This window comes from Ochlerotatus camptorhynchus, unplaced genomic scaffold (genome assembly GCF_037179485.1).
Source record: "Ochlerotatus camptorhynchus isolate MF236.1 unplaced genomic scaffold, CSIRO-AGI_Acam_v1.1 ptg000251l, whole genome shotgun sequence".
Classification (NCBI taxonomy): Eukaryota; Metazoa; Arthropoda; class Insecta; order Diptera; family Culicidae; genus Ochlerotatus; species Ochlerotatus camptorhynchus.
In genome coordinates, this window is record NW_027040741.1 from 391,921 (window position 1) to 410,339 (window position 18,419).

At 38.6% G+C, this 18,419-nt stretch overlaps 1 protein-coding gene across 2 annotated transcripts in view; it reads left to right on the forward strand.

Annotated features, from left to right (window-relative positions):
* The first annotated feature begins 3,415 nt into the window (after positions 1-3,415).
* side-VII (sidestep VII) overlaps positions 3,416-18,419 on the forward strand; it is a 761,931-nt gene continuing 746,927 nt past the window's right edge. For both annotated transcript variants that reach the window (XM_065226466.1, XM_065226467.1), the window contains exon 1: positions 3,416-5,047. The gene's annotated coding sequence lies outside the window, so the exon portion shown is untranslated. The remainder of the gene's footprint in view (positions 5,048-18,419) is intronic.

An 18,419-nucleotide genomic window follows, 5' to 3' on the forward strand; every position in this document is an offset into this window, starting at 1 on the left:
AAACTATTTCTACCCAAATTTTCAAGAGAAAATACCCAATGGGTAATTTTCTACAACGTTTTTTCCGTGATGCAATTTTATCGTGATTGTGGAATCCGATAAAGGAAAGAGAATGGTGGTTATGTACACAACTGAGTACGATCATAAAATGACACTGTTGTCAAATGATCCCACCTGCTATCAAAAGATCCGACACAATCAACATAACGAAGGAAAAACGCAATAGTTAAGCGGTTAAACGATCTCAAGCAACCACTAATCGCCTCATAAGCAAAAGCTGAAGAGCTGAAACTAAACTTAAATAATTTAAAACAATCGATCGAGCCTGAAGGAAGGCTGAAAAAAGTACATCAATATAAAATTAATAGAAATAAATTCATCGAAGAGCTGAAGATAAACTTGAATAATTTCGATCAATAGATCCAATGAAAGTTTTGTAACATCCGTATCACAAATATAATGCTGATAATTCTAAAGCTGCATCACAATTCAAATCTTCCATGTTATTTTCACTATCGATCAGCCAATCCCGAACACATACTCCCATCATTGAATGTGTTGTCTTATATGTTAGCGAACAAACTACCTCTGCGACTCAATAAACTTTTATGTGACTCATCGAAGCAAACGATAAATAAATCGTGCACGATCGAAGCCATACGCCCATACCTGGAATCGTGGGATCACACCAAGCACCATTGCATCTGCAATACGATTGAAAGCAAAACAAAAAATACCAAAACATTTTCTATGAGACCATATTATGGCAGGGTTCAATCCCAGTCGGCACCGTCAGGATTTTCTGAGGCATAACATCTCTGATCACGCCTTCCTTCTGAAGGGAAGTAAAGCCGGTTCATGAGGTTATGGGTCGACAGGTAGGGTCCAGGTGTAGAAGCTGCCTTCCTGGCGTCGGTAGCATTGTACCCAGTACGGAAAACAAGTTCGACGGAAAACAAATCAAATGAAAAAAAAAAGTTATGAAAAAAGTGAATGTTACATTTCAAGCTGAACAAATTGCTAGTGAAAGACAAAAAGAATTTGAAGATGTGTGGGTTAAAATTTTAATAGATTGTGAAGAACATCTTTTCGCTTCTGTCTACTTTCCTCCACACTTTTCCAAAAAACCAGCTTACGAAAAGTTTTTCACTATTGCAGAACTGAAAAATTCAAAGAAAATATCCAAGAACCCAAATTCATATTTATGGAGATTTTAACCAGAATACTGTTAATCTTATACAGGGTAGTGATAATCATTCTCTGCTGTTACCAATTGAAGGTGAAAACGATACTTTACAATTCATCTTTGATAAAAGCAGCCACTTAGGACTTCATCAAATTAACCACGTTCGTAACCAGCTCAATTTCAATTTGGATTTTATGTTTTACATAAGATTTTTGTATTGTAGAAGCAGCAGTTCCATTGTGGAACAATGAAAAATCTCATACGGCTATTGGATACTCAGTGTTCACAGACTCGCATCGGTCACACCCAAGCGTTGTTGATTTTGAATTAGTTTATGATTTTAAAAATGCAATTGTTCCTGAATTTCACAGCAGCCTGAATAACATAAATTGGCAATACCTTTTAAAAAACGAAAACGACATGGACAAGGCTGTTGATATATTTTATACTAACTTATACAGTATCATTGAAGTATTAGTTCCAAAAAAACTAAAAGAGAATAGTGAACTGCACCAAATATCCACAATAAATCAAAAATATTAAAAACAGGAAGCAAAAAGCACACAAGTCGTATAAACATTTTAAAACTTCATAAAATTTAGAAAAATACGTTGAAATTTGCGGAGCACTTGAAGCAAAAATATCAAGAGTAAAGAATAATATAAAATCTGATCCTAAAATGAAAAATATGAAGTCATGTACATTCCCATCACGCATGCTGTTTGAAGAGTTTGATAGCAGTGATAGTGAGGATATTTGTAACCAATTTGCTCACTTTTTCCAAAACATACATAAGAAATCCAGTAATGCTCTCGATTTGAACTATTTTTCTTACCTACATGGAGGGGAAAATGACGTATCAATTAATAATATCACTTTTAAAGAAATTTTTATGACTCTTGAAAGTCTCGATGCGGGCAAAGGACTTGGTCAGTGCTGTGCATTATCATAACCGTTATTGTACCTTGACGGTCATCCTCGCATAACCGTCACATCTTTGAAATGACGGTCAACTAGCACAACTAGCCTCTACCTCACTAGACCGTCTTCATAAAAAGCCATCCATGGCAGTTAGATTAAATGACAAGGAGAGAGTAGCAAAATCATTCACTCACTGATCATCTCTTTTGGGCATTTATAAGTGGGAAGTGAGAATAATGCTCCCTCATTTTCCAAACGGAATGTTGTTATTACTGATGGCTTCCAAATTTATTTACCTTTCCATACGTACCGTAAGATTTGATAAAAAGAAACCAATCGTTAAGATATTGTCAAAAGTCTAACACTGCTTCTTGACGCTAAACTCGGCCTACGACCTACGGATTCTAAACATAAAAATTGATTCGGTCGGAGCGCTTCTTTTGTTTTTGGGAATAATGGGTGCAAACCTTCATATCACGCGTTCTCATTGACTTCGTTCGGTAGCTTATTAACTAAACTATCGTACCAAGCACATAATTGACTTGATAACTCTGAAATCATGGATTTATTTGAAGTTTTCTGCTCGATAGGCCCAAAATGGGAAATAAGGCCAAAGTAGTTCTCTACCCTAATTGGATCTATTCTAAATTGATCAATTTGAACGTTTGTTGTAAAAAAAGGACAAACGTATGAATTTTCGACTAGTTGATCCAAACCCGCTAAGATGAATATCGCTTCTTTACTTCTATGTTGAGAAGCTACGTGTCGCTAGCAGTATGCTTGTTTTGATAGTCTACGAAAATATTCATGCCCATTTCCATGCCTGCAGTCGCTGGGTCCGGTGACAGCTACGACCTCGCTGAATGTATCGAAGGCGCATGTCCTTTTCAGCACACCCGAACAGCCCGAACCGCGCGGTGAGCATAGGGTAGGTTCGGTATTTCGAGAGGAAACTCCGAGAATGGAAAATCTCTCGCAACTATATCGGGGCTAGTGGAGCTGCAATTCGTGAGCGTAAACAAGGTGTTGGTGGTTTTTGGGGTGATATGGTATAAGAGTCTCCTGATGGTGGCAAGATTGGTGCTCTTCGACCTGGGGAGGCTGTGTTATAGTCAGCTGATGGAGCTGGGAGTTGGAGCAAAAGGATTGCAATGCTTAGTGGAGCAGAGAGCATAGAAAGAGCGAGAGCATGCCCGAGTGGGATTCTGCAGTTGAGCTGTTTCGGGTTGGTCCTGGTCGGACGAAGATTTGTGAGCTTCAAGTAGTTTCAGCGTGACATCTATGCCCATCGGATGTGCCCTCGGGTTTTCCGCGGTGATTGTTCGTAGTCGGTCGGAGTTTTTCTCACGGTTTTCCCACGGATTCGAAACTCTTGATCTGTAATACGGTGGTCGCGTGTCAGAGAATAGTGCGGTGGTGATTGGCAGTGATTGCATAGCCATAACTGTCGGGGAGCTGTAAAGGGAGTTGCATCGCAAAAGGAGTTGTGTTGTTTCCCAGCAAATTATATCAACGGAAGGTGTTTCTCCCCCCATAGTGATTGGGGTAATTTTGGGGGTTTGTTCTGCTTCTCTCTCTTTCTCTTAGTGTGAATCGAGTGAGTGTTGCTTTGGTGAAGAGATGTGAGTGTTTAGAAGTGGGTACATGGAGAAGCAATGGTTATTAAATCGATGACGTCGGTATGGTACTAGTAGTATTGATGCTGCGGCTACTGTTGATCCCAGTTGCGGTGTTGATAATGGATGCTTGTTCGTTTAACATTGCCATCCTCGGTGGTAGTGGCCATACCTGCTTGGAGGCGAAGAGCTACTGTTGGTAGAAACCTGTTAGTGAACGAACGAGGTATGATGCATGTTGAGTAACTATGATAACAGTTGGTGGTACAGCTAGAGTTTGATGGTGCCTCGTCACTCGACAGGATTATAATCGTTCTTCCTGCGTGAGCTGTGGACTGCGTGATTGTTTTCGTGTCGCGATAGGTCGGAAACAGCATTAAGCGTTTAGATGCTCAACAAGCGGCAGAGAATGGGTGGATGCTATTGATCGTTGTTCTCGGAACAATGCTGTGTTTAGACTTCCACAGCTGCTGTGTGGGATAGAGGATTACGTTAAATGCACACATTCATTGTTATAACCAAAACCAGACCTGCACATCAGATAAAGTGTTTAGCATTAAATCAACGTGATTAAATCGTGTTCGAGCAGAATACCTGTGCTAGCTAAAGTAATCAAATTTTAAATGTGTGCAATATCATCGTTTGAAAAGAATTCAGAACAAGCATAAAATCTTCCAGTGAATACATTGAGAAGAAATAATACCACATGGCCCCCGCCACATCCCACGAAGTTTGAAAAGTGTGCCAAAAAGAGAAAATGAAACCAATAAACGAATGTTGCTGACAAGATATAAATTATTTTATAGTGATTCGTTAGTGAAAGCCACAGAGGAGCCCAAAGAAAAGCGATAAAAAGTGATGAAAATTGATTGTCCACTAGTGTTTCATCATCGTCACCACTAGGGATGCTAAGTGGGTTCTGGAAAATGCCAACCTTCTGTGTCATGTCAGAGTGTGTGTGTTTATGCGTGTGTAACATCACAAAGTGAAATTGGTCAAACTTCCACCGATCGACGATGGTCGGGAGCTGTGAACGATTATAGGATGAAAATTTGTGTTGTCATGATGTGCTAAAGCTGAATGAAGACAGACGGCCTCTGTTTCGGCTCGTCACAAAACAACCCGGCTGGGTGAGGAAAAACTTTTCCCATGGAGCATCCAGCCCAGGAAGATTGAAAATGGAATACCGTCATAAAACAACAGGGTAGCAGTTTGCAGTTCACACGGACCGAAACAACCAACAACGGGGGACTAGGAATACAAAAAAAAACTTGTACCATCGGCCGAGCAGCACTTGACGCAGCGGTAGCTTCAAAATTAAGCGGTAAAGTTATGTGTTGCGTTATAAATTCTGATGAACATGTTGCCCTATATTGATTGCTTGCTTCACTGGGGTAGTCTCTGTCGTCGTTCCGCTAACGGTTTCTGCTTGTTTCCGATTCATTTCAAAACATGAAGGCTTAATTACTTTGCAGTGTTTTACAGCATTTCAAAAGGCAATACAATCGAGTGAATCGATAGAATTTGGCAGAGTCTAGTAAAAGTTGTATCTTTTGTCCAAACTGTGCTATCAATTGTTATGATGCTTGTTATTAATTGGTACATAGTTTGTGGATGTATGTATGCAGTTGAAGCTCGAGGATTTTTTTAATTGCTTTGTAATTGCACAGGGACATTTGGGTGGGTGGAGTTCTTTTTGACAATTTCTACGTTGTTGTCGGCGTTCGATACTCTGAACCATAGCATTCTTTTGCAAAAAATAGCATACTATGGAACACGATACTAATAGACAGCAATAGGGTTAACTATGCAATTTCCGACCTATTAAGCACAACCCGCAATTAATCTTTCTTAATCTAGCACAGTTTAGCACCAAACGAAATGTTATTATTAGTGATGGCTTCCAAATTTATTCACCTTTCCGTATATACCGTAAGATTTGATAAAGAGAAACCAATCGTTGATATATTGCCAAAAGTCTAACATTGCTTCTTGACTCCACACTCGGCCTACGGATTATAAACTCGGTCTAACGCATTGAAACGCAAATGAATTCACTTCGGCCTGTCGGATGAAGAAAAAAATTGATTCGTTCGGAGCGCTTCTTTTGTTTTTGGGAATAATGGGTGCAAACCTTCATATCATGCGTTCTCATTGACTGCGTTCCGTAGCTTATTAACTAAAGTATCGTACCAAACGCATAATAGACTTGTTAACTCTGAAATCATGGATTTATTTGATGTTTTCTGCTCGATAGGCCCAAAATGGGCGATTAGGCCGAAGTAGTTCTCTACCCTATGTAGTTATCGAGGATGCTCTTTAAGAACGTTTAATATGGATGTTCCTCAAGGCAGTAAAATTTAACTTCTTTTATTTCTAATTTACATAAACATCTACCGAAGAAATACGAAGGTTATTCGCTGATGATACTGCAATTTTTTATCCAAGTCAAAATACTTCTTCCATTATTTCTAGCATGAATGATGATTTTCGAATTCTTATGAGGTTCTTTGATTAAAATTTATTATCCTTAAATTTGGTGAAGACTAAATATATGTTATGCCATTCTCCACGGAAAAAAATCCTCCACATTCAAATCCGTCTGTTGGACAGACAATTGTGGAAAAAGGTGGTCTAGTTCTAGACCCTGTGCTATCTTGGGGAAGTTATATTGTACCGAGTTAGACATTTTGCTACTCGTGATACACTCCTCAAATTTTATTTTGGGTGCATACACTTAATCCTAATGTGGTATTACCTATTGATTATCATGGTCACAACACGAGATATGAAAATAATTTAGTGATAACTAGCGCTTTCAGTAGTCTTGGTCAAAGGCGAATATCTCTCTACTTTCGTATATAACATACTGCCAGAGATTCAAATTTACCAACAACAGAATATTACCAACAATCAATACGAAACTAACGATTTTAAATTGGCTCACTACTTGACTAGCCTATTGGTCCCAAGTAAATCGATTAACGCACCCCATTCTAGTCAAAATTCTAGTACTACACAATGTTTGTTTTGATTCGCTATGAAAGTTTGACAGATAAAATGAGGGGTTATTCGATTTTCCTATGTTTCGAGGGGTGAATCGATTAGCTTGGGACCGAAGATAGTACCAGAGCTGAGCCAAAAAGTTGAGCACATTTCTTCGGGACCTACTAGTCTTAGAGTTACCTCTATGATATTACTCAAAACCAGTTTGAAGAAGTATTACAGATCTAACATCAATACATTATTGATCTAAAATCGTATCAACCGCAAATAAAAAGAATTCCATTTATTCTCTATAAATATTATTCAACACATTATTTCAAATATTGTTGAATTGTAAATGTAACCATCTTTAAAAAAAATCGTTTATCTGGGAGCAAGCATTTTTTATCTATTTTTTGTTTAGTGTTTGAAGCATATGTTTATTTGACTGTATTATTATTTTTTATGTTTACCTTGCTTTTAGTTTTAGATAAGTCCATTACCAAGGGGCTCCAAAGACTCTGAAAAAAAACGAAGTAGTGTAGCACATCCCGAGCAAAATTCATCATCACAATTATAGCAAATCAAAATCCAATTTTGATATCAACATCAAACTGAAATCATAATTTGGTTTCAGTTTACTCGATTGACAAATTTTGTTTTTATTTAGCTTTTCAAAAATATGTTGTTGCAGCTGTGTTTTCATTGCCTTAGCAGATCATCAAACTGAATATTCGTTTTGTTATAAACAGGAAAAATGTACATCAGAGTTTTCAGTTTGCTCTCACTGATGGCAGAATGGATCAATGAAAATGCTGAAGTTTTGATAGAACTATGCTGTGGCTACCACAGTATTTTACATATGATCGTCCATATACAGTAGCACCAAAAGCATGCCGTGGTGGGTTCAAAACTTGAGCATCTAAAGTGATAAATTAGTTTTCAATGCGATGTCTCAGGAGGATTTGTTTGCTCTCAATTATCATATTTTAACCGTTTAAACGACCAAATAGACTGCAACCTGATCAATTATTATCAGTGACATCACAACATCAAAATTAGTTTTCAATTTGATCTCAGACTTTGCCCGGAATTCTTGATGTAGTAACATCTCGCATGTGGTCAGAACATGACGAATCCTCGTGGGTTCAAATTTACGGCAATATTTGCGACATCCTTCGCCCAGTAGGGGAATTTAAGATAGGGGAAAAATATAGTTCCGCCTAATCGCCCACTCCCGACCAATCGAGCACAAAACATCAAATGTATCTATGATTTCGGCGTGAACTTGTCAAACAAACGTTTGGTACTATGCTTCTATTCAATAGCTGCAAGACGAACGCAAAATAAGATTTCGAAAACAAAAGGCGCACATGAAATGTACAAAAGGCGTACGCGAATTCACTTTTCTTTCCGTTCGATTGGCCAAAGAACATCCCAATGGTGTTTCAATGGCTAATAGACTCATGAAAATCCGTAGGCCAAGTTGAGCCGCTGGAAGCAGTTTTGCATTTTCAACAATAAACGCATATTTCGCGACCCCTTAACAGAACTAACGGTGCATATGGAAAGGTAAATAAATTTGGAAGCCATTTGTAACAATTACGTTCCGTTTGGTGCTAAACTACGCTAGATTAAGAAACACTAAGTCCGGGTTGTGCTTAATAGGCCGGAAATGAGGTAGTTAACCGTACTTTTACAATTTTGTGCAGATTCGATTACTGTAAGGAATCGCAACATGAACAGATTCTGCAATTTGGTACCCTTAAGGTTATTCATACAAATGTGTAAAATTGATCTTAGCTAATTTAATTAATTAAATACTTTCCCGCCTATTACACAAAACATAATTGTTTAAGGTTTTGTAAGAAAAAAATAACTTTGGAAAAAATGCTTGATCACTTCACTACTGCCCTTTACAATATAGTTCACCCATTCGTTAAAATAGCAAGCTGTTAAATATTCTGTTGATTTTTTTTCTGTATGGGCTCTTCCCAACAAACAATTTTAGCAGCAGAATAGCTTATTGAGGCAAAAATTGGCTCATGCATATAATGTTTGCCTGTATTAGCTATTCTGCAGCTAAAATTGTTGACATTTTCTGAACAAAGTACGAAACTATTCGTGTATATTGTAAAGTGATGTTACTTGGTACTTGTCGTCAAAAATGCTAATGAGACTATTATGTCAAACAGGGCAGCAGTTAGGACTATAATTAAACTAAATTAAAGCCTACACGGGAAGAAATCAGAAATCCGAAATGAGATAAATGACTCATGATTTCATGGACATATCGTATTTTCATGTTATGAAAATACACCATGAATAATATACATGATATCATGAGCTATGTTTGCGTAACGCACCCAAGAATCACGAAATTAAGAATCATCCGAGTTAAAATCATGAACTAAATTCATGAGTTTAACTTTAAGTTTTTAAATCAAAACATATAAAAAATAAATTAAAGCAACAGACTGGATTCGAACCAAGAACCTAACGATCAATATATCCATACTTTGACCACTAGATATCATGAATTTTATTCAGTACTTTTATAAGATGGATGGCGAAAGGCGTATAAGAGATACCTATGTAGTGCGGTGAACACGGTTTTCCAGGTAACACTTGAAGCGGTCATGATTCCACTGCATTATGAAATCATGAATTTCCATAACGAAATCACGAATCATTGTTATGATTACATGGGATGGCAAGTTTTTTGATTTCATTTTATTCATGAAAATGGAATCGTATTTTTTCCGGTGTATAATCGCATATCAAACCAATATGAACTACCAAAAAAAAAAAAAATTGGTACGCAAAAAGGGCCTGTAATTCGTGATTCAATAAGTTTTTAATGTCCATTAATGGTTGCTTAACAGTACATTTATTAAAACTTCAAAGTTACAGGATAAGATGGTTACATTTCTCCAGTTCGAACGAAATCTCGAACCTTCCTCTTGATGGAGCCTATCAGCGCTTGCACAGTGGAAACGGAGCGCATTTCTTCCATTTTGCCCGCATTTGCTGGATGTCTTTGACTGCCCCGCCGTTTAGTCGAAGTCGCTGCTTTGAAATTGCCCAGTATTTTTCGATTGGTCAAAATTCCGGGAAATTCGGAGAATTCATTAGCTAGGGAAAAAATCGATCTTGTTGGCAGCATACCACTCCAAAACCACCTTGGAGTAGTGACAGCTGGCCAAATCAGGCCAAAAGATGACTTTTCCCCTCTGCTTGCGGATGAACGGCAATACACGCTTTTTCAGGCATTCTTCGATTTAAACTTGGGATGTCATCGTCGAGGATGTGACGAATGGTTCCGTTTTCAGGCCACAACTGCAAATCGCTTGCCAAATCATGGCCTTCTTCGTGAACTTGTCGGCAAACACGAAGTTGAAACTTCCCGGCACATCCCCACGTCCAGTAGTGATGTAAAACTTTTGAACAGAAGCTGCTTAAAATCGAGTTTGACGTATGTTTCGTCAAAATACGGTCGTACAAGAGTCTTGCACGCTTTTTGGCCACGGAATTCTGCTTCATGTGCCAGTTCACATGCTTACTGGCGTTTTACGACTTGTATCCTTCCCTGGCAAGGATGTTCCGCACCGTTTGAAAGTTGGCGTTGTACCTTCTGGCCTCATCTCGGATTGAAAGACCGGGTTTGGCTTTAATGCACTTAAACACCTTGCTGCGCAGCTGACGATCCCTGGTTCCAGTTTTTTGTAGGTACGCTAATTCCTTTCCACACTCATGGTTTCCTTGTAGGTCTTGAGAACTCGACAAACTTTTGTTTTCGGCATCTTCAGCACTTTAGCACAATATTTTTTTCTTCTTTCGAACTCCATTTGACGTTATTTATGAACGCGATCGACTACTTTGATCAAACTTGCACCAGTTGTTCTCTATAGAAGTGTAAACAAACCACTGTCAAAGATTTTCGATTCCCAACACTAGAGGCGTGCTAGCGGCGTGCGAGGGGCGTACCTGTTTACTTTTAGTCAGCTTTTAACTGGATATCGTCCCATCCTGGAATTTAATCATCCAAAGATCAAGATACAATTCTGCTCTACGAGTTTTCTCATTTTTGCTGATTAACAAAAAATACATTGTTACAAGTAGTGCTGCAAAATCTCGACAATACACGGTGATATTCAAAATTCTGCTTCGGTCACTCAGTTAAGCTAACCATGTCAGTTGTCAATGACAATGCTGTCAGTGACGAACAGATGCAAATTTCTTAGGGTTGATGCATATATTATGTCACGCTCTAGGGGGGGGGGGGGGTCTAAGATTTTGTGACAAGCAATGCATTAGGTATAGGAAAAACGTCACGATATGAGGGGGGGGGGTAAAATTTCTCCTCGATTTAGCGTGACATAATTAATGCATGGGCCCTTATTTGCAAAATTTGAAATAAAATTGAGTTACTTGAGCAACAATTACATGGACCCGGTAAAGTAAACATGCATCTATGGCGTGGATAACAATAATATGACTCATAATTCACAAAATTACACTAGGTGAATATTTGTCATTGACGAAAAAATTAATAAGATTTTTACAAAGGTTTTGTTTTTAGGATCAAGTCTATCAGTGACTATGTGAAAAACCATTTGGCAATATCGCTTGAAAGTTTGTCAATGACGATGAAAAAACTCAGCACTGGTTACAAGCATGCTACATTGCAATTGATGTTAACTACATACAAAATATGAATAAACTTACTCAGATTATTCTAATATTACACGGGAGATGAATTTAATAAATTCGACTGACCGATTGTGACTCTTTAAAAAAAAATTTGCTGATTTTATGTGTCAAACATGCACTTCACATACTCTTCTTGTAATTTGCATGTACAAAATATCATATAAATCCAATGCTGTTTAATAATCCAATGCTGTTTAATAATCCAATGCTGTTTAATTGCGTTAGGACGGAATTAAAATCCGTAGGCCGAGTTTAGAATCAAGAAGAATTGTTTGATTTTACACAATATCTCAACAATTTGTGAATTTTTCAAATCTTACGGTACGTATGTAAAGGTAAATAAATTTAGAATTTTTAGTAAACACATTCTATTTTGAGTGAAATCCTCTCGAAAAAGAGAGGTTAAGTGAGGATTGTGCTTAGCAGGCCCAACATTAGTTCTAAACCTTAAATAAACTATTCAAAACATTTCAATTTGTTTATGGGCTTGATTGGCTGACTCTTGAGAAGCTTATATCATTTTAGTAAATCGCTTCTCTCTTAGCTGCTATTTTTATAACTGCAATTTCTGCAAGATCATGGATCCAAATAAGCTTAAGTTTTGCTCATTTGTAGTAAAACATTGAAACGCTATAAATTTTCACGATTAATAAAGTTACAATACCACGGTGGTCCTCTACTAATTTGTCATGCAATTCATTTTTAAAATGAACAACTGCACATTTCAACAACGGTATGGACGGAAATCCATATCCCCTTGTGCAGACAACTAAACATTTCAATTGGTGCTTTTAAAAGTGACAACATTTTTCTCCGTCCTAGAGTTAAAAATAAAATTTGAAAAAATTTCGCCTGCAAATGACAAACAGTTTGATTTTGCTTATTAAGGGAATACATATAAGTACGTCGGTTAAAATTCCTGGGTTGGTATAGGCACATATTTTTTGGGGCTTGTTTTGAGGGCACAAAATATACATTTTCAACTGTAAACAATATAAATATGAAGACATTAGGGAACAAAATTGCTGAGATATTCTTATTTGAAGTTAGTGGTTTAAAAAAAACGGGTCCCACGATATCTCATAACAGCTTTGACCAAATAGGCTCATTTTTGGTCTCGGTAAACAATTCGCGTGTGCTTGACGAAGGCCGATGTGGATTTAAAAATAAGATAAACATATTTTTATTTTTTCTCGTATTAAAAATTGTCGGTTTATTTTTTTATTTTTGCATTAAACAAATAATTTCAAAATCAGGCTTCGTCATGCACACGGGGTACATCTTCACCCCAAATTTCAGCCAATTTGGTCCATCCAGTCCTGAGATATCGTGGGATCCGTAAATCAATTCTGTGTTTCGAGAAACACGTTTTGCAAGTTTTACAGTTCGTTTTGCGCTTGAAACAAAATTCGGTCAATGAACATCAGTTACGAATACATGTTTACTAATACTAATACTAACACGTGTTTACTAATACGAATCTTATTCGACCATTTTTGAAAAATCGAATTTTCGGCCGGTTTTTCATATATATATATAAATAAAGGGTGATACGGTCAAAATTTGGTCAAGGGAAAACGCGTGTAAATCGGTGAAATCGTTTATTTAAAAAATCAAATTAAATTTCTTTTTCAAGTTCAATTAGTATAAAATTCAGGAAAAATATTCAGTTAGGCTTCCGCTTTTCCAAATCCGAATTGCCGGGCCTTACGCTTGACCCCTGCCATCAGATTTTGTACAGCCACCTTGTCCACCTTCTTCGCCGCAGAAAGCCAGTTTGCCTTGAACTGCTGCTCGCCCTTAGCAGTTTTTTTGGTCTTCTTTAGGTTCCGCTTGACAATAGCCCAGTATTTCTCAATTGGGCGGAGCTCTGGCGTGTTGGGAGGGTTCTTGTCCTTGGGAACCACCTGCACGTTGTTGGCGGCGTACCACTCCATGGCCTTTTTACCGTAATGGCAAGATGCCAAATCCGGCCAAAACAGTACGGAACAACCGTGTTTCTTCAGGAAAGGCAGCAGACGTTTATTCAAACACTCTTTCACGTAAATTTCTTGGTTGACAGTCCCGGAAGCTATGAAAATGCTGCTTTTCAAGCCACAGGTACAGATGGCTTGCCAAACCAGATATTTCTTTGCGAACTTTGACAGTTTCATGTGCTTGAAAACATCTGCTACCTTTCCCCTTCCTTTTGCCGTATAAAACTCCTGTCCCGGAAGCTGCTTGTAGTCGGCTTTGACGTAGGTTTCGTCGTCCATTACCACGCAGTCAAACTTCGTCAGCATCGTCGTGTACAGCCTCCGGGATCGCGCTTTGGCCGTCATATTTTGTTTATCATCGCGATTTGGAGTCACTACCTTCTTGTAAGTCGATAGTCCGGCTCGTTTTTTGGCTCGATGCACGGTTGTAGACGATACACCCAGCTTATTTGCGGCATCTCGGAGAGAGAGGTTAGGGTTTCGCTTGAAACTACCGGCAACTCTCTTTGTCGTCTCAGCAGCTTCCGGTTTTCGATTTCCCCACGATCCAGACTTCCTGGCTGTCGACAAACGTTCCCCAAACACTTTAATTACATTTGTAACGGTTCATTTGGCAACTTTTAGCGATTTTGCCAACTTTGCGTGCGAGTAGCTCGGATTTTCGCGATGCGCGAGCAAAATTTTGATACGCTGCTCTTCTTGCTTGGACGGCATTTTGATAACTGAAGAGTGAATTCCAAAATCAAAATAGGAGCAACATTCTACACACACACACCTTCAAAATGAGGGGTGTTCAGGTTTTTTAAATGCGAAATTGAAAGAAATACGTCAAGTTGATATTGACCAAATTTTGATTTGGTGTTTCAATGCTTCAAGTATCTGCTCAGCGAGCAGAAGGTCGTACGGTTAATCCCAAGTTAAAACATATATTAACGTATCCTATGGCGTATCCCATCTATTAACAAACGTTCAGCCTTCCCGTGGCAACTTATGAGGAGTCGTTGGGAAAGTTCTAATCAGTGCTGAAAAATACCAATCATGTACAGTTGCTGTTATTAAATAAATTTTAAACGAAAAATAAAATAAAAATAAATATGGAGCCTTTAAAGTGAACAAGCATCTACATCCTCAACCAGTGACGCAAACTATCATGACAATCACTCGACACTCGTGAACGCATCAATCGACTATCGCTGACAGAACGTTTTGTCACACAGTGAGAGGTAGAGCCATGGCAAACAACAAGCACCAGCAATGATCGCTGCTCACAGGCAAGACGAAACACTCGCTGCTGATGATGTAAATCACAACGAAAACAGTGAAGACTTCTGCAGTACGATGATGAGAAAAAACGAAACGACAGAAGAAAATGAAAACAATGCCGACGCATTCCAAGTTCGTCTCAGCACACGCGACTGTGTGAGTTACAAACAAAGCAGGCAAAATTAAATGGAAGCTGTTGCGGTCACTCATCAACATACTCACATAAGCAAGCAAAGCAGCAATGGTTTCAAAACGAGCACAGATGAGTGTCGTGATTGTCGGGAATGACCAGATCGGTGATGGATCACCACCGAAGATGACATTCACCAGTTGCTTTTTACTTCTTTCGTCAACTTGATGGATGGTCATGGAGAGAACTTCGACGAGCACATTGATAGGAATGTACCGAACAGAAATAATGCACGAAATTACAATTTGTTTTACTTATCACTAGAATTTGACGAAGTGTGCTTCAATGCTTCCAGTGACAATGTCGAAAATAATTCTGCCAGTATCGTGTGAACACTTTCAATGACAATGGCACTTCTCAGCACTGGATCTAATAACTTCAGGAAAAATGATGAAACTTCTTAGAAGATCCTAGAATTTAAGTGAAGGCCTAATTTTTGGGGAAGTTTAATGGTCTTTAAAGGTTAGTTCTGAGTACGTTAGAAAGTTACCGTCTTCAATTCCAAAATTATTGGTTAAATAAACCATAAATTTTCATAAACCAAACTTTCGAAGAAAAATTCTTCGAGTACAGATTTCAGACATTTCAATAAAAAGTGTTTCGATTACAAATGGGCAAAATTTCAGCTAGTTTGGTTTAATGTTACTTCAAGAAACATTAACAGTCCCATTAACTTTTTTTTTAATTGTAGGTTTTTTAGAGAAGTTACGCGGATTGAAAGTAAATTTCGTGAAATTCAGAGATGTTTCATCAACAGACTACTGGAACATTGGGGAACATCCGCTAACTTCTGGAAAACTACAGAAGTTCCGGAGGTGTAGTGGTAAGCGGGATAGCCATTCATCCCAAATGGCTTGGGTTAAATCCCAGTCGGTGCCACGGGGATTTTCTGAGGCATTTAATCTCTGATCACACCTTCCTTCGCAAGGAAATTAAAACCGTTGGTCCACGGTCCATGAGTTGATGGGTTGATAAGTAGGGCCCGGGTGTGATAGCTGCCTCCCTGGCGTCGGTAGCATTGGTACTCAGTACGGAAAACAAGATCGACGGAAAACAAATTAAGGAAAATAAAATTAACATAATGTCCTGAGAATTTCAAGGAAAGTCATCTTAAGAAAAGTTGTGGGGACAGTTAAAAAAAAAGTTCCAAGAGCCCAATGTGATGAGTGACAGTTTTAGGGCAGATCCAATAACTTGAGGGAATTTCCGAAAACTTAAGGAAGTTCAGATTTTTGGGGGAAATTATAGGTCTGAGGTTATGAGGCTCCAATGAGTTTCGGGCAGTTTTCTAAACTTCAGGAAAATTTCGAGAATCTTTAAAAAGCTCCGAGAGTTTTACGGACAAACTTTAGGGAATTTTAGAAAGCTTCAGAACTATATCGGGAGTTTAACAGAAATCCAGTGAACTTAAGAGAAGTTTAATGATTTTTTAGACAGTTCCATTAATTTCAAACCAGTACCAAGAACTTAAGCATAGTTACGACAACTTCAGGAAAGCTCCAAAAGCATCAGGGAACATTAAAGAGCCTCAGGACAGATCAATTAACTTTAAGTTAACTGCATGAACTTTAAAGTAGTTACGCTCAAAGTTTTCTTTCCATTTAGCTAACACTAAGTTTAACGCGGTTTCACATGAATGACCTTCCCGGTATTCCGATTTTTCCGGTATCAACAAACAGTTACTATTAAAATATTCTAACAGCTGGCCTTTTATAACAAGTGCTAAACTTTTCACTAATGTGTACAACATGTTGATGGGACAAAACTCTTCGGCTTTAATCGCCCAGCAAAATTTTGTATAGGAACAACTAAAGATTATTTCCAAAGCAAAGTGACAACCTTTGCCGTACTTCTTGTAACTGTAGTGCATCTCATGTGGAACACACGAGAGCACTTAACACTATAGGTTAAAGGTAGATCCTTTGCCAAAACCCCCGACTAGCACTTGCCACAGTCCATTCCTACCTAAACACCGTCAACGGACGCTGCATGCAACAATACACAGGGCACAGAGAGACAATTAAAATCGATTTCACCGCCACAGCTACTACAGGAAAACAATCGCTTCATTTCACCGTGCCGGGGGGGATCGAAAAATAAGCAAAATTTGACGAGAACGACCTGCTTTTGCAACCTGTTCTCCTACTTATCCTGGTAACAATTACACATTAGCACGCGTTGCAATAAATCAATCATGGCACAAAACACTATTTCACCCGTAATTAAAACATATTTTCACTGCACAACAAATTGAACTACACTGTTCGCCATCGCACATAGCTGTAGAGTTCTTTTTACAGAAGTTTCTAGTACTTTGGGATAGATCAGATAAAATTATAATTTCATGAAAGTGCAGGAACAAGAAGTTCCGAGGAGTCATGGAAAATTCCGATAATATCAGGGAGTGTAGAAAATTTCAACACCGGCGTCGGTGGTGTAGTGGTAAGCGTGACTGCTTTCTAGCACCCCGATGGGTCTGGGTTCAATCCCAGCCGAGGTCGGTGGGATTTTTCTGAGGCATAAAAATCTCTGGTCACGTCTTCCTTCGGAAGGGAAGTAAAGCCGTTGGTCCCGGCCCATGTGTGTTGAATGAATGGGTGCGATATCCTACGCAGGTGTGGAAGCTGCCTTCCTGCACATTCGATTGCCGTCAATGGATGGCAATCGATGTCCGTCGGTGATTGGCACTAGATTGCGGAACAGAGACCGACGTTAAATAAAGGAAAGAAGAAAATTTCAACGTTTAATGATCATTCGAAAAGTTTCATTTATTCCAGGATGATTTCCGATTCCAGACGAATTCGCAAATCCATTAATTTTAATATTTTTTTATTTGGCTGAAAATTTTCAGAAACGTTCCTCATGAATCATGAGTCATGATCAAAAATGCCATTTTGCATGTTCTGATCACCATTCAGGAGCCTCCCTTAGCTCAGTCGGTAAAAGCGCAGTTACAAAGCAAGACCATGCTGGAGGTGGCCGGGTTCGATTTCAAGTCCGGTCTAGGAATTTTTCGAATGACTCCCTATTACTAACGCAAAAATGGTTCTGCCATCGAAAGCTCTCAATTAATAACTATGGGAGTGCATCTAGAACACTAAGTTGACAGCACGCAATAAGCTTGAAATACGATGAAGAACAAGAAGACGTATAAGATGAACTCTGAGGGTTTTCTGAGATGATTCAAGCAAAGCACCTAAATTTATTTTCTCATGAAAATACGAGATCTGCTAAGTGCTTTATCTTTAAGATCTTTTGTCATCACCTTTGCATGGATCCCATCTCATTGCTCGATTCCGGGCAATGAGAAGGCGGACTCGCTTGCAAAGGTGGGCACTATGGAAGGCGACATTTACGATTGACAAATCGCCTACAACGAATTTTTCTTCATTTATCGTCAACAGTCACTCGCCAGCTGTTAAAATAAATGGAGTGAAGGGAGTTTGGGACGATGGCTGTACTCGATCATCCCTAAGGTGTCCAAGAGTTCTTGGTTCAAGGGGTTAGAGGTGAGTCGAGACTTCATTCGTCTGATGTCTCGCCTCATGCCTCGTTATACGCTCACTTGA